The following is an 18,031-nucleotide window of genomic DNA, read 5'->3' as shown; positions in this document are numbered from 1 at the left end:
CATCCCTTTTCTCTATTGAAGCATCTTCTATTGCTCGTGTAAATATTGGTGTTATTATAGTAGTCCCCCTTCCCCTTCCAGTTGATATTCTAGTAACATTAACACGAGTAAACAAGGGAAATCCTATCCCAACAAGTTCCCATCTATAAAATCCAACTCGTATGATCGAATTTAGCCTACATTCCGGTCCCTATCCGTAATGTTATCACCAAAAAATGATCACCTAGGCCATTCCTAACTAGGTGGATCGAAATACACCATGTAGGATTAATTTTACCATACTAAAATAACTTTCACCATGAGAAATAATTTAGTAAACCATTTTTATTAAATTTATTCTAGTTAAAATGAAAAAACCCGATGAGAATAATTGAATAAATCATTATTTATTTAATTTTCTCTAGGAATAGATATTAAATCATTGTTTGATAATTATTCCTTGTCACATATGACTAAATCACTTAGGAATAATTTAATAAATCTCTATTTATTTATTATTCCTTAATTATATTACTAGAATACTTGTTAAATCACTATCTAATAATAATTTCAATTTCACACCATTCTTAATCCTCGCAAAATAATTAATAAATCGTTTTATTTGTTAATTATTTCTAAATAAAAATATCTGACCATTTTCAATATATTTTCTGTTTCCAAAAGATATAATAAAGTATTCCTAACGGTTAGACCTTGATTTGGTGAACATTATTTTATTATTTTCCATTTTCGAGGTCAACCAAATACTTTGTTATAAATAAGAGGGTTTTCCATTCATTCTTCACCATGATCATTATCATCATCACCATTATCGTTTGTTTCCATCTGCCCTCCCACTTGAGTTCTACACATAGTTTTGGGTTTTTCACATATTGACAGAGAGAATCGATTACTGGTGCATCAAGGAAATTAAAGGGCCCGTCCCACAAAGGGGGACTAGCAGACCCTTTTTGTATATCTCCTTCTCCAGGTGTTATCAATAATGATTATTATTCATTTAAAAGTCTTTCCATGGGTTATTACATTGGATATATATTGCTATTTTAGATCACATATGTCTTTTTTGTTGCAGGTTTTTCTCATTTTATTATTGCAGATCTGAAGCATAAGAAATCACAAAATAGTAAAATAATATTGACGAAATCAAGATCTAACTGTTAGGAAAACTTTATTATATTTTTTAAAGCAGGAAAAGATACTCAATATGGTCAAAAATATTTATTTAGAAATAATTAACATATAAAATGATTTATTAATTATTTCGTGAAGATTAAGAATGGTGTGAAATTGAAATAATTATTAAATAATTATTTAACAATTATTCTAATAATAAAATTAAGGAATAATAAATAAATAGTGATTTATTTAATTATTCCTAGGTTATTTAGTGAAATGTGACAAGGAATAATTATGGAGCAATGATTTAATAATTATTCATAGAGAAATTAAATCAATTATGATTTATTCAATTACACTTATGGGGTCTTTAAACTTTAACCATAAATAATTTAATAAAAAGAGTTTACTAAATTATTTCCCATGGTGAAAGTGATTTTACTATGGTGAAATTAATGCTACATGGTGTATTTCGATCCACCTATTTAGCAATGGCTAGGTAATCATTTTTTGGTGATAACACATAATGACAATGAGACACTCCTTGCCTAGTCACTTTTAATATTTGAGGAAGTTTGGAGACTGCCCAACACCACACTATCTATTCTATGGAGTTGGAGCTTGCTTTCTCAATTCTAGGTTGATGTTGCCAACAAAAAATATTTGTTCATGAATATTTATCACATAAAGGAACCAAGATCCTAAAATTGATTAGGGAAAACAATGCGAGCATGCAATGATAATGGTTGAATAATTTTTCACTTTGGAGAACATGATGTAGACAATTGGCTAAGATGAGCTCTTTCTGGATGAGATAATGAGCTTAGCAAATGTGGTGTTGGCACCATTGATCACGTGGTTTCTCACCTTTCAAGCATAGGGTGACATCAAGGCTTCACATTTATGACATCTAATTAATAATTTTACGACCTTCCAATGGCACCTCTTGTTCTTACCTCCATCTATTGCTCCACACATTGACTAATGAATTTCCATTGGCAGTGTCTCCTTCCTAGGTTTTGTTCACATTTCACATTTTTTACTCCCACATGTGTAGATGCTGGCATGTAAGATGTGATCGTGATATGATTTCCATTGCAATTGATGTAATTTTGTGATGGTGTGTGAACCTTTTATATTGATCTACATACTCAAGTAGTCTGTTTGACAAAATCGGTGATTCACCTTTCACCTTCTTTGGTGAACTAGTTTCACACAATTTAAGGGACTAGGTTGGTCAGTAGATATCCTCACCTTCCTCATGGTTTTCTATTCCTCATGGTTATGGATTCTTAAACATGTATTCTCATGAACACGTATCATTTGAATTCAAGGTTTTCTGCATATCCAGAATCACAATTTTGAAATTGAAGGGTAATTGCATTAACATCAACACTACACTCAATTCAATCCAAAAAAAGAGAGGTTGCAATAGAATTTTATATTACATTTGTTATAAAATCATAAATATAATTATGTGCATGTGATTAAAGTGGAAACCAAATTTTTCTTGACATATTCCAGCACTGATGTATTGCTGGTCGAACTGACTTCCTTTATTTATTGAGTCTTTATTTTTACAGAGAAAATGGCTCTAATTGGTGAAGTATTAGAGTTATTGAATACTTTAATACACTCCATTGTTCATGATATATTGAAAATAAACAAGGATATTCTCTCTAGCATTCAAATCTATTTGCGAAATGCACAACACATGATCAATTTTTTGCAACTTGACTCTTAGCTACAACAAGAGGAGCTATAACAAAGGAGACATCATTTTGAACAGGTTCTTGTTCAAAACAATTATTTGTATGAGGTTGAGATACACTCCCATCAGTTGACAAAAGGTGATCAAATTAGTGAGGTTGAGGTTGATTCACAGTCAGTGCCCACTTCAGGAGTAGATTTTCTTGAAGATGTAAAGGTTCAACTTGATCTTCCCAAGCCCATCATCACACCTTGGGAAGACATTGTTAACAACAAGAACAAAAATAGCCTTGAATATGACATGGATTTTTCCTTTCATATTCCATACTATTCTCATCACATCAAATTTCAAAGTGCTAGGTTTTTTCAAGGAGGTTCATCTTCACCTTTTCGAGATCTCGCTCCTCATCCACATTCACAGTGACAAATTTGTAGATGTCAACATTGCAATTAAGGTTTCCAAGTGAAAGATGTGTGTTTCGATATTCACCCTCGTGAGTATTGTGGTAAGTACACTCATCATTCAAGTAGATGTTCCAAAAACAAGCCTCCTATAGGAATGCAAATTCACCTTGGATGAATGGCTTCTTGGCAATGAGCTTCAACAATCAAGAATATATTTTGATCATACCATAAAATTTGTTCTCGAGTATTAAAATGTCTTGTAGTTGAGATTCGTTTATATTATCACCTTATATCTGACAGGGGGTGAATTGATTGTTAGTTACAAGATTCTAAGCCAAATCAAGTGAGCCTGAGCCATAGCTTGAACCACATCTTGAGCCTAGAGCCAAAGTCAGCCATGCCCAGGTTCAGAGTTGTAGCTAGAGACAAAGTAATTCTCCATGAGCATGATATTTGGTTGGTGACCTTCCTTAAACCACCACTGTTTGAGACCTCAATGGTCTCCCATTTAGAATTTTAGGGAGTACTTCCACTAGCATCAGACTTCAACTTCTAGCCAGATTTAGAATTGTTCATAAACCATGTATTAATATGTACATATTTGTGAATAATAAGCATCTAGTGAGTTTATCTTAATTTTTCCTATTCAATTCCATGAGTTTAATGGAGTTAATTGAGCTACGTATTTACTTTTACTAACAAGGTTGTCGAATAATGTATCCACAATATAGATTTGATAAACCAAATCTGTCATTTTTATATATATGAACACTTAGACGTTAAATCTACCACATGGGTTTTGTTCTTAAGTGGACTGACATGGATCAATGTTGGTCAAACTACTCCTATGTTTGACAAGCGAAGTTCCATCTCAAAATTAGTGGCCCAAGTGAAAATATAGATAATACACACAACCATCATTCAATAGTTAAAACAATTTTGTGTTTTCAAAAATGGCATGGTTATTTTCATGCATCAACAATATAAATTTCCCAAAGACATTGTTCTTGTCTCTGTTTCAAGCCTATAACAATTTAGATAAATATGAAAACAAGGATCAACTCTTGCTAAACATGCCCTCCCCTATTTCCATATAAACTTCATGTAATGTTTAAGAAAATGAGGATATTGAATATAAGCCAATATTTAGTGTGAGCCTAATCCTTGGTGGTTTGTTGCATTTTTCTTTGAGATATATAGTCTACAGATGGAGTGTTAAATTAGTGTGTGATGATGATTGTTTACTAGTTTGCATTGTAACTTGATGACAAGTGTTTATGGATCAATTTGAACCATTGTAATATAAACATATACTTCATTTCTTAATATTAATGATGTTATTTTGAGGTTCATTCCATAGAAAAGTACTTATCTTGTAATTTTTCTTTCCAATGTATATCAGTTAGTAGGTAGGCCCCCCTTGTTGGGATGAGATCCCCTGGGTCAGTTTGGGGTTAGTTAATCCAAATTTTGTATACAGTTTTGTAAAAGACGTAAAGTCTTCATGATATATGGAAGTGAACCGCGTAGATGAATAAGAGACAAAGGGGCTTAGCCCCTTGTTTTAAGTAAAGTTTTGAGTCAATTTTGAGATTCACCCATGGTTCGTGAACCATGGCATTGTATTGAAAATTCTATATATAGTTGATTCATAGTGAGTCTAAGAGGTAGCGAGGTAAGAAAATATAGAGAACTAGGCTCATTGAGGAGTTTTGGGTAGGAGCTAAGGTAGGAAGGCTCTGCTTCTTGCGCTTAGGTAGAGAAGGAAAGGCTTCACAAATGAGTGTGCAGAGACCTGGGTAGAGTCCGCAACTGAGTGCGCAGACCCCTGCAGCTGTGTGTGCAAGGTAGTTTGAGTTTGTAACTAGTGAATTGAAGATCAATGAAGACAATTTTCCAAATAATTACTGAATATTTCCATTTGTATTTGTTTATGTTATATGTTGCCAGTGAATGACATGTTTTATGAAATAATGAGTGAATGCTAAGTGAATTTAATGAATATGTCTTAATAATGTATAAAATGAATTCTTAGCCACTTCCATGAAGTTTTAGACCATTTCTCTTGTGTTTTCTGACAAATAAAGTAGATCTCCGTGAACTCCAATCTAGGGTTACTTTTTTATGTGCGTAAGTAGGTAAATCGATTTTTAAGGGTCTGTAAGGACTGAGCATGGACCTTCGCAAAGGTGTGAAGGCTGCTTTAACTGAGTCACTGTGACATTCCCTTGAAGTTTGTATATCTACGCAGAGGTAGATCCAAGGCGCTAGAAGACATCACACTAGTCTCTAAATGCAAAAACTTGGTTCTTGCATCCCCCCATACTGCTTCGAGTGAGACTACAACTTGCACTACAAGGGTTGTGTCTGAGAGGGCAAGTAGTGTAGGGTTTTTTTGGTTGGTTCAACTAACTTTGAACCTAGGTCAAGACCCCCTAATCCAACAAATGGTTCTGTTGCTGGCAATAGGATCTGCTTAATAGAGATGTCTGATGTCATATCATTGGGACCCGACCAAGAAAGAAATTGAAAAGTGCTTGGATCAAAAGATTCATGAGTTCACGGTGCAAGAAAATAGGAATCCACACTTGTCAAAGGAGGATTGGCTAAATAGATATCTGTATACATAGATACATGAAATCTTCTTCTACAGCTTTCCAACTGAACTATACAAGTGGTTAGCTAAATTGAAAGACAGTTAAGGAAAGTGGAATCTCGATAGTCCTATAGTGTGGACTTGAGAACTGGTGTGACGACTAGAGGCCTCTAAAAATAAGATCACATGGGATTTCGATCATTGGTTTGATTGACTTCTGGGAGGATTCGTTACGAAATTTGCAGTTGATACCTCTGTCAGCTATAGCGAATCAGAGCGAAGATTCTTCAAAGGACCGTGAGGTAAGTATTTCAGATTGTTGAATACTTGGATTAAAATGCTATTGTTAGGTGTAGTATATGGTCCATAAATGTACCAACATTTAATTTTCAATCCGGCAGTTCATGAAATTCGAGACACAACACTCAAAATGCCAGAGAGAGCCCCTCGCAACCATCAAAACAAGTTCTGGTTTATCTTGCTTATTAATCTCGACAATAAATAAAATCTTGCACTAAAAGAGAATTTGAGAAACAACAATCCAAAAATTTAAAATCATGTGGGAAATTAAAGGCAATCCTGTACTATTTAACAATGTGAAAGGAAATTCTGTGTACGAGAAAATAGAAGGGAAATCAAAACTGGAAACCAAGTAGTGCCAACACAATATCAAAAAGACTGTAAATGCCGGAATAAGTTCATGAGCAAATCAAAACCATTCTTCCTGCACTAATTCTATTGCATCTACCTCTATGGAAAATTAACTTGAAAGCATTGGAAAAATTTATTGTGTAAATAAACTTATGAAGGAAATGGATTCAATATAGATTCTCCCACCTTCCTTGTCCCTAGAAATAAATCTTGTAGAACTGTCTAGAATTTTAAAGTCAAGTACAACGGAAAATAAACATTATCATTTTTCAAACATGCGGCAGTTTCATTTTCTTAAATGTTGGCTCTACAAGCATCATGATTTAAAATGACAGAAATATATATGTGATCTCTTCTTCTGAGCAACATATGGTTTCTTGTAAGCATAGATTGAATGAATGTGTTAATGCCTTGAAAATGTGAACACTTATATCGATCTCAGGTTTTGGAATATAAATTAAACAGATCTGAATCAATTCAATGGTTTCAAGTTGCACATTACATCTCATAAAGGAAGAGTGTCAATGCATAAGCTGACCTTGTAAGTTTAGATGTTCGAAAGCGAATCAATACTTGTTCGGTATAAATAAATATTTCAAGTGCAAGAACAATTTCTAATGCACAAAATAAAATCAATCTTGTAGTCGAAAGGAAAACATTGCAATAGATTTAATAACGTTAGTTTGGAGAAAGAAAGAGACTGAAAGTAATTAAATCCTGCGATAAGAATTTCATACACAACCAATAATCATTTAAATAAAATTTAATCTAAACGATGCAGAGCGGTGTCGAGCTAGTCTGGAAACCAACCCAGCCGGCTCTCACCCTCTATGAGTGACTTTGTTCACACAAGAATTAAATCTATGAGTTGCATGAAATAGATAAATAGAGCATGGCAAGAAATCTTCGATTAACATTTAAAAGTAGTCTTTTACATTATGCAGACAAACAGTTAACCACAACAAGCAGGAGAAGTGGTCCATAAGATATGATCTGCATGATGCTACATTGGGACCAACTTCTCCTTCCTTCTACGTGTTCCTTCTATGCCTTTGCATGCTTATGCTATCGACTGATCAATTAGCAGACTAACTCCCCTGCTCTAGGTAGTCTCTTAAACTTATATATGGATCAAAATACAAAGTAAGGCTTTTAACATCCAATCGAAATACAAGAGGGGGAGATTATAAATCTTAACAATTTTCCCTGAATGAAATTACTTTTGTAACAAAATGTCGAAATAGGTGAATTGTTCGTCTTTTCCTAGAATCATAATACTACTGGAAAGTGCAATTTGACTGCTCCCTTCATCCTTGCGTGATGATGAACTACTCATAGTTGTATCACTTGGAGGAACGACTTTTATTAGAGACTTCGGAATATCAATATCATGTTCTCTACATTCACAGGATTCGCCATCACAATTGTTCGAACACATTCAAGTCGCTACACCATGATGGTCTGCATGGGGGATTCTGAAAGCATCTGGGCATACCATTTGGTCGATTCTATATGGGATGAAAACCACAGTCAACACACGCAATATGAAGGACTACCAATCTTTTCCTGACTTGCAAAATCCATCGGTCATCGATAATACTACCACGAGAATAAAAACAAGCCGAAATTCCATGATCTAGTAGGTGCTTTAATATGAACATGGGTATTTTGGGATGTCAAGGAAGGGTTTATAGCCATATACAAAGAAAGAGCGATTAGGTTTTAGGTTGTAAAGGAACAAAGAGTGTGCCAGATTCCATTAAATAGGGATTGAAGAGGGGGATTGCTTCAATCGCATTGGGATTGAATTATACCCAACAAGGAATGAATATTCCCCACTGTTATTCTCGTCCAAGTGTAGTGAACATCCTAAAATGCTGATTTAGCAGAGTCCTATCAACTACTTCACCCATTCTCTCCTTATCAATCAATCCTAAAAGGGCAGTAATTGTCTTATGCTCAACTTCTGTACATAGTGACAAATTCTTGAGGAATAATTGCAATCCCATGTCTCAAAGAGAATGAACAATTTGTATAATATATGTATGGTCAAGAAATAGATCTATGATTCGAATAATTAGCATTTGATCACAAATATCTCGCCAACATTCTTCAACACGTGACAGAAATACTACATAATCAGAATTCTACCCAACTGAATACTGTAATGTATCAGCAATATGTGCCTCATCTTGCTAAAGCCGACTATAAAGGTTGCCTACCATTTCGCATCGAGTTTGAGATGCCATCAGAGAATGGTATTTGATGCTGCAGCATCCAATTCTCTATTTGGACGAAAACATGCTATTAACTTGTTCTAATTCTGGCAAATTGTATTAGAGAAGTATACATAACTGTACACATCCTCTAGTGCAGCAACATGAGTGTAGTCCAGGAATCCTTCAGAGTGAATCCTTTAGAGTACAGGTAGCCATAAAATATGCCTAGACTAAACATGCCTACACTTGAACATGCTCAGACTAGTGCAAGAATCCATTGCACAGTACGGGTAGGTAAATGTAGGTCCATAGCCTGTGTAAGAGCATGATCAAATCAATTTTAAACCTGCAACAGACAAACATTTATTAATAATGTTTTAATCTTATTAAAACCAGTGAAGCAACAAATACTTTGAACAATAATCACTTAACCAACAATAACATGAGAGATTTCGAGTAAAAATAAGATAAAATAGAGGCCCAACATCCCCCCATGCTAACCATCTTGCATGTCGTCATGCAAGGAAATATGGTACTTCCACTCCCTTGCAAAAAACAAAATTAGAAACATTTGTAGGCATTCAAAATGATGTTCCTACAATTTTGTGTGATCACATTTTCTGCACTAGATAAAGCTTGTTCTAAAAACAAAGAGTCTACTAGATTCTTTGTTAGACTGGTTTCAAGAAAATCTAAAACAAAAGCTTCCATGGAAAAACTAAATTGCAAGGATGGTGTTGTTACTTGAATAAAAATAGTCAGCTTTTAAAATTTCCAGAAATATCTCGGAGGCATCTCTGGTCAGGAGTTTCTCTTAAACAACCTCGTTATAAACATGAGTGACATGATTTAAAAACCATGGTGTTAAAAGTAAACATAGTAATACCTTCCTATAGTGACCATTTTACCATTATCCATCTATAGTTGAAGCTCCTCTTTCCTGGGCACAATGAATTACCTACACTAAGGGTTCCATGTTTATAAAACTCATTTCAAAAGGATAGAACTCCTAGGTATAACAACAAAAGGATTTTAAAGCCATTCTCGAAGAGATATATAATGAGTTCAAGGAAATAAAAAATAACCAAGTAAATCATAGTGTAAAACTAAATTTAATACCACATGCATGGCCCTGCTGCCAGCAGATTTCTATAGCCTCGACAAGAATACATTTTAACCTCATGAAATGCTTGTGTCCCACCTATTAGATATAGACTCAAAGTTATTTAAGAGAATTTAGTTCTTCTCTTTTTAGAAGTTAATCTAAAGCTGTTGTCTTGGCTTCGTAACCAACTAACAATAGTGCCATTCACGAGAACTAATAAGCATGAACAAGCCAACTCACGATGAGACCTCTTGTCTTCCAGCTTCTTCAAGTAAAAGCCATTACCCTGGCTTGGTGACCAGTGTGGTAATGTCATTCTCCTCAAGATGCATGATTATAGTAGGTCAGCTCATAATGAGACCTCGTATCCCTAAATTAATTCGTTTATGTTTAAAACAAAAAATCTGATTATGATTGACTTCAAATAGGTTACTTAATAGGTGGGGAGCAAATCTACTCCTTAAGAGTGCCGGATGGTGTGAAAAGTTTTTAATTACTATTCTTTACTGGTTGGTCATGCTACACTAAAGACTTATTTAAAAAATATCTGGGATAATGACTAAAAAGATTCCTTGAGTTGATCATGTCAAGGTTCCTTATGAAATCTTATTAGAGTTTTGTAGGTGTGGTCCACCATAGGAGGTTTTTCATCGGTCCCTTCGAAGAGGAACCTGAAAATATTTTCTGGATGATAGTTTGTTAGAATAGGAGAGAAGTATTATATGTAACTTATAACAATACCCTTCATTGACATATTGATCAACAATCAAAGTCACTTTAAAATATGAGGCATTAAGTGTGAATTTCCACCGACAAGTATCACCATGAGAGTGCATAATAATAGAAATTTCCAAAGCTGTGCTTTTAGGGAATCACAAGTTCAAGAGTGTTGTTATACATCTTTATTCATTACTCTCATATTACCCTACCCTATTTTTAAATAGAGAAATATCACCTTGAAGTATAGGCATACTTCCAATGAAGCCATATGTGTAACAAAATGTTGATTATACTCACACTTCATTTTAAAGAATAAAATTCAAGGCATACCAAAGCGTGAGAAACCAATTGCTTCATTGGACATGGTATCAAGAAATTTCCGAATGATGAGGAAATAAAGTGGGTTCATGACTGCTCGAAACCAAGATTCAATGAAATCCACATATTTATGATTCTATAACTGGTGCAAGTCTTCCACAGTTTGATAGTCACTCTCTTGGAGGCACAAAGAATCTGGTGAAAGACAAAAGATAAATCCCTCATGTTTAGGCTCAAATATTTGATTTTCAAATTGACAATAATGGTTGAGAGAGATTCTAGGGTTTTGAGCTTCAACAACAGTTTGAGAACAAGTTCCAATGAAAAATTGCTCCTCTGGTGTTCTTTGAATTATATCTTCCTCAGGTAAATGTTCTACAGTAATGGGGGAAGTTTCCAAATTCATTCCCTTTCCCAACGTGGAATATGTGATAGTTTCTTCAATAGCGAGAAGAATAGGTGTTTCAAACTGTTGCGCAACCTGATGGTTTAGATTAGGGTTTAAGGTATGGTTTGGACTAGGGTTTTGATTAAGGCTTGGACTAAGCTTTGGATTTGGATTGGGATTAAGCTTTGGACTAGGGTTAGGTCTAGGTTTTGGATTAGGACTAGGGTTAGCTCTAGGGTATGGATTAGGGTTTGGGTTAGGAATATGGTATCGATTAGGGCTAGGTTATGGACTAAGGCTAGGATAAGAGTATGGACTAGGGTTAGGGCAAGGATTAGGGTAAGGTTACACATGTAGCTGGGACCATGGAGGGGGATGACTTGATGGTGCATTCGAAAGAAATTGTGCTTGTTATTCATGCTCAAGTGATTGAATTTGCATGGGAGATTTCCCTAGAGAGAAGGATCCAAATGATTCTTGAGTCCATGGAGATAGCTGGGTTGAGGATGAGGGCTAAGGAGAGGGCCACTGCGGCCATGAAGTAGGGTGTCCAATTGGAGGAGGATTCAAATTTTTCCATGAAACTACAGGATTATAAACATGTTGAGGAACTTGCTCAGGATAATAAACATTATTCCAATTATCAGATGGTGATGGGTTTTGAGTTATACCTGGTAGTCGATTTGATTTCTTACTTGATTTCCTGAGTGCCTTTAGTAATCCTGGTAGTGCTGGGAAATGTTCTGTTAGATGATCCTCTTCACAAATTTTACAAACTCTCAGGCTACTAAGTGGACACTTTCCGAGGAAGTGTTTCTTTCTGTAGTTGGCGCAAAAGATAAGCAGTGGTTTTTCATCCTTCTCCTGCTATTCCTGCAAATCATCCAATTTTTAAATCAAATATCTAACAATATCATTCTTATGTTAGATCAAAATATTAAATTTTTCACTTGTTAATTCTTCATTGGATGAATTGTATGTCTCTCTAGCAGCATAAAAACTTCTCACTGGATGATTCCTCAAAATACCATTTTCCTGTTTTTAACAAGCCAACCGGTACATTCGTTAGCAAATGAATAGTGTATCTATATCTGTGTGTGTGTGTGTAGGGTGGGGAGCTGGTTTAGGGGATCACCCACACACACCCATAGTATGCACTTACAATAATGCATCCACAACTATCCCAGGTATCTGACTCTACAATGGAGTCAAACATTCAAACCATAAATGCTCAAGTGGCCCTCTTATACTGTTCCTTTGTAACGGAACTTCAATCACCTCGCTAAACCTTTCTATCGGCAATCAAAACCCTTCAGAACCTTCAGTCAACGCTTTTAATTCCCTGCATAATCCTTACACAAAGGATTATTACACAATACACCTTTTCTTTCTTTTTATGGTTCTGCACAGAACCCAAGGCTAAAACCTCATCGCAATCGGTCTTCACATAGTTCCATGGTCTTACCACTTGTGTGTCGTATCACCCCTTTTTCCTCTGACATGCAACTACATAATCGCTATCGGAAACATTATTAGCACTTTCTCCCATAGAACCCTCAAAACCATATCAACTATTGTGCACGATAATACACAGGAATACAAAGGAAATTCCCCTCCGAGCATCAAACATGGACTTCAAATACTCTAGACCCGCGACTATGATTGTCATCGGGTCTGGTCACTACTTATTCCATGCTTTTGCTATGATGAACTCTGATGTGTCCAAGCTCCGATATTCCGATAATCACTATCGGATATCGCTCATCCACCCATATCTGACTCCTTCCACTTTAAATCTCCAACTACCCAATCACTGATCAGGTTTTTCGATGATATCACCACACCACTCATCGAAGTATCACTGGGTTTGTTAACGCCATCCCTTAGCACCTCTGAAATGTGATTGCAATTTCAATCGTAGTAGTTGATCTTTAAATATCCAATGGCTGATGAGTATCAATTCTGGACTTCTACGCTCATCCCTTTTACTTGGAATGTTACGTTGTTTCCTTCAATTTCTCAGCGATTTGGCTTCTTTAAAGGTTTCGACCTTCTGCTCATTGCAGCTCGCTCTTCCTTCTGAGCTTAAACTCCTCACACTCCTTTGATCTCTATCCTTCTTGTAGAGCTCTAATGGATTCAATGATCCATTTTTATTCTTTTGAATCGTGCTCCTCTTTCTTTGCTTCTTCTTTAGAACTACGCCTTCCACTGCTCAGCTTCTTTGAGCTTAACTCTTAAGCGCATCCTCGCTATGCCATTTCTCCAGAGCTTCCTCTATCTCTTTAATTGGATTCAAAATCCATTGTGATTCCTCTGAATCACTCCATCCCTATGCGTCCTTCAGAATTCTGACTGCAACCTACAGAGCCTACGAATTCATAGTAAATCATTCATGAAATACTTCAATATTATGACAGAGTTAGGAAATAACTTTGCATCTATTAATGTAAAAACAAAGATTACATTCGAGACTCCTCGGTCTCGTTCACACACATACACAAGCTTGATTCTACTATTAGTGGCCTCCTTATTTCTCGTAGGCTTACATATATTTATATGGAAACATTGGATCAGATCATTGAAGGGTCCGATCAATCCTCTTACAAAAGCCTAAAGCTCGCTACATGCATGCATATGTGGCAGATAAGTCTCCTTGAGACTTTATCCATTCCATTTTTTCCTTAGTTTTAAAATAGAAAAGTCTCCTTATTAGCTCAATGATCCAGATCTACTCTAATTAATTCCTAAAACCTCTCTCTTTCTCCTAGAGAGTTGGATTTGACTTCTACCCCTCATGTTCTCATTTATTTATTTTGAGAGAATTTACATATTCTCCCATTATCTAATTAAATTACTTAAAAGCCTAAATATTGCATTAACCTTATACTTAGGAAAACTATTTCCAAAAATGCATGACCCCCTATGTCTACTATTTACAATGATTTCCCTTGGGCTGAATGCTCCTGCATCAGACTCCCAAAGTAGAAAATATTCATGATCTCCTGATCTTGTGTCTTCTAATCTTTGTCTTCTTGGATCCCACACTTTGTTCTGTAATTGTCCAGATGCTTTGTACCTTTTTTGTTGCTTTATGTCTGCTAACTTCTTCTTCTTGTCATTCAGATTCAACTTCTGATTGATCTTGCTTGTTGTTGCTACCATTTTCCTCCATTTGAATTTCTTCATCATCTGCTGCCATATTTCTTCAATGTCTATGTCTGGCATATCTTTGGGTTGGTCCATCTTCTACTTCATATTTCTTTGTTCCAGGTTGTTGCTACTATCTTCTACGCTGGCTTTGCTTGCTACCATTGTAGACATTACTGTAGACTTTGCCTCCACTTTTTCCTTGCTTGCTATGCTAACTCCTATGCTGACTCATACTTGGCTTGCTGCCATTTTGTTGCCTCCCTATCATCCTTACCCTCTTTCATGATTGAATCCTGATGGTTCACTACTTTCTCCAGCAAATTAACTTCTCTACTCCATGGATTGAGTTCTTCCATAGAATTCTCTTCTTTCACTTTTATTTGGCTATTCACTTGTGCCAAATCTCCTCCAGCACTTGCAACAAAACCTGCACACTCAAAACACTTGTTCAAATAAAAAACATAAGGTTGTTGTGCCTTCTCTTCCTTTGGCAACAATTTAGTTTGATGCTTTGTTTTCTCCTTCTCCTCTATCAGCACATCAGTGTGCTAATTCGAATTCTCAACATAATTCATGAGACTGACAGTTAATTTCTATTCCACACCATCTATTCTAATGATGTCTTCCTGCTTGGGTTCAGAGTAGTGAAATTCTGCTCCCTTAACCTACTGTTGGTTATCTTCACTTTGAAATTGTTTGATTCCTACTGTCTCTTTACCATCTTCAAACAATCTCTGCTCAATCTCTCTGATCACATACTCATACTTGTTCATGCTTTTTAATGAACCTGGAAACAAATTATTGCATCTTCTAATCTCCATGGCTACTTGAGACACATCTTTTTCTTCAGAAACTGTAACTGCAGCTTCTGTCCTACCATCAGGTTCTCTCATCTAATCTCCATGGCTACTTGAGACACATCTTTTTCTTCAGAAACTGTAACTGCAGCTTCTGTCCTACCATCAGGTTCTCTCATCAGTTTCTCCAGCAGTTTAATTTCCTCTTCACACTTACCAAGCACTTCATCACAATGCTCTCTTCTTCCAGCTTCATCCTTCACATGCTGTGTTACAGTATCAAAATACTATCTTCCTTTAACCCTTCTACTCTTAAGGTCTTTCTGTTGTAGCAAATCACTACTTCCCTCATTCAAGAGGTCTTCTTCATCATACTTTGTTCTCCTAGAGTACTCCTCCAGACTTTCGACATCTTCAAAAGACTGTCCATCCTCTTCAAAACACTCCTTTGTTAGTGTTCCTTTTCCCAAGGTTAAATCCTTTGCATAGGGTTCCTCCTTCTTAACATCTTTTAGTAGATGTCCTTCTTCCCTACTGTCTATCTCAATAGTTTCCATGGTTATCTCCACTGTGCCTATCATCATAGTGAATTGATGATCCTTTACTATGTTTTCAGCTAACATAGTCTCTTCCTCAAGTTTGCTTTCAGTCCCTTGCTGTTCTAAATCCTTCAGATGATTTAGAAATTTTGCAATTGTCTCCTCTCCAAGCTCTTCAAGCCCTTCACTTGGTTGCTTGATATCTTTTTCCAAAACAAAATTTTGATTCTGATGGTATTCTTCCTCTTTCATGACAATATCATCTAATTGTCCTTCACATGTTTTACCTTCAATCATACACAAATTGTCAGATTTGAAACTATGTGACCCTTTAGCCTTACTTGAAGTTTCAGTCTTCAAGTCTTCATCTTCACTTTCTCCCAAAAATTCTCCTTGTTCTGGTTCACAAATGGATTCTTCCATTTCTAACTCAACTTCCTTGAGTTTTTCCTTCAACCACTTCACTTGCTTTTGTTGTAGCCTTCTCTACATCTCATGCCATTCCACTGGCTTCTTCCTCAAGACCCAACCTAGTCTCTGGCTTTCCTCAAGCATTCTCCTTAATGCATTGAGTTTTTCTTTTAATTCAGCAACCTATTTCTCAATTTCTTCTTGACTCATCCTCTTTCCATTTGCTTTGGCATCCTCTTTCTTATATCCTTTATTGTGGCTTCTCTCTGAACCTCTGCTATGACTATCAGTAGTCATATTCTTCTCTTCTTTCTTTGTGAGCTCCTTCGCAACAAGCCTCTACAATAGCTAGTCCTCCTGGATGCAATCTTACCTCACTAATCTCTCCTCACTCAGTCTTTTGGTAAGCATGGGTCCTCTGTCTGGAACCTCCCCTTGAGCAACACCTTTGCTCCTTCTAGGCTTATGTAATCTCTCACTCTCTCTTGAGAACACTTCAGTTGTCTTCTCTGTCCAATTTCTGATTGGATTCTTCAGGTTCACTGCCACTTCTCTTTTAGAGTATTCTCCTTACTCTGTCTTCAAGAACTCACCTAGTTCTTCTCTCACAACTTCTCTTTTTGTCACCTGTGCATTAGTACAAAAACACACATTCTTAATTGGAAACAGAACATATTACCTCACCTTCAAGATCTCAGCATGATCTTGTTTCACCCATTCTTCTGTACTTTGAATGGCTTGCCCTCTCGTTGGTTTCCATGTCCTCTTTCCTTCAGAACTTTCACTAAGCAATCTTGTTTTCTCCTTCCTTCAAGGAATCCTCTATTCCTTCTATTCCAAACCTCTACTGGAACTGCTATAGTCTTCCAAGAACTTCAAAAGTTCTCCTTTTACAGATTACAAATCTGCTCTAATAACAAACTTCTACTCTAATACCACTAATGGTGCAGGGGAACACCCACACATACCCACAGTATGCATTTACAATAATGCATCCACAACTGTCCCAGGTATCTGACTCTACAATAGAGTCAAACCTTCAGACCATAAATGGTCAAGTGGCCCTCTTATACTATTCCTTTGTAACGGAACTTCAATCACCCCGCTGAACCTTTTCATCGGGAATCAAAACCCTTCAGAACCTTCAGTCGGCGCTTTTAATTCCCTGTGTAATCCTTACACAAAGGATTAATACAAAATACACCTTTTCCTTCTTTTTACTGTTTTGCACAGAACCCGAGGCTAAAACCTCATCGCAATCAGCCTTCGCATAGTTCCACGGTCTTACCACTTGTGTGCCGTATCACCCCTTTTTCCTCCGACATGCGACTACACAATCGCTATCAAAAACATTATTAGTGCTTTTTCCCATAGATCCCTTGGAACTATATCAACTATCATGCACGATACTACATGGGAATACAAAGGAAATTCCCCTCCAAGCAGCATACACGGACTTCAAATACTATAGACCTGCGACTATGATTGTCGTCAGGTCCAGTGACTACTTACTCCACGCTTCCGTTGCGTCAAACTCCGATTGGTCCGAGCTCCAATATTCTGATAATTGCTATTGGATATCTCTCATCCACCTATATCTGACTCCTTCTGCTTTAAACATTCGACTACCTAATCGGTGATCGGGTTTGTCGGCGATATCGCCACATCGCTCGTCAGAGTATCGCTGGGTTTGTTATCGCCATCCCTTGGCAGCTCTGAAATGTGATTGTGATTTCAATCATAGCCGTTGATCTTTGAAGATCCAACGACTGCTGAGTATCAATTCTAAACTTCTCTGCTCATCCCTTTTACTTGGAATGCTAAGCTGTTTTCTTCAATTTCTTAGTGATTTGGCTTCTTTAAAGGTTTTGGCTTTTTGCTTATTGCAGCTTGCTCTTCCTTC

This window comes from Pinus tabuliformis, chromosome 6 (genome assembly GCF_031772625.1).
Source record: "Pinus tabuliformis cultivar Carrire ecotype Pingquan chromosome 6, CPIR1, whole genome shotgun sequence".
Taxonomy (NCBI): Eukaryota; Viridiplantae; Streptophyta; class Pinopsida; order Pinales; family Pinaceae; genus Pinus; species Pinus tabuliformis.
The sequence above is the reverse complement of the archived record's forward strand: the minus strand, read 5'-3'. Positions refer to the sequence as shown.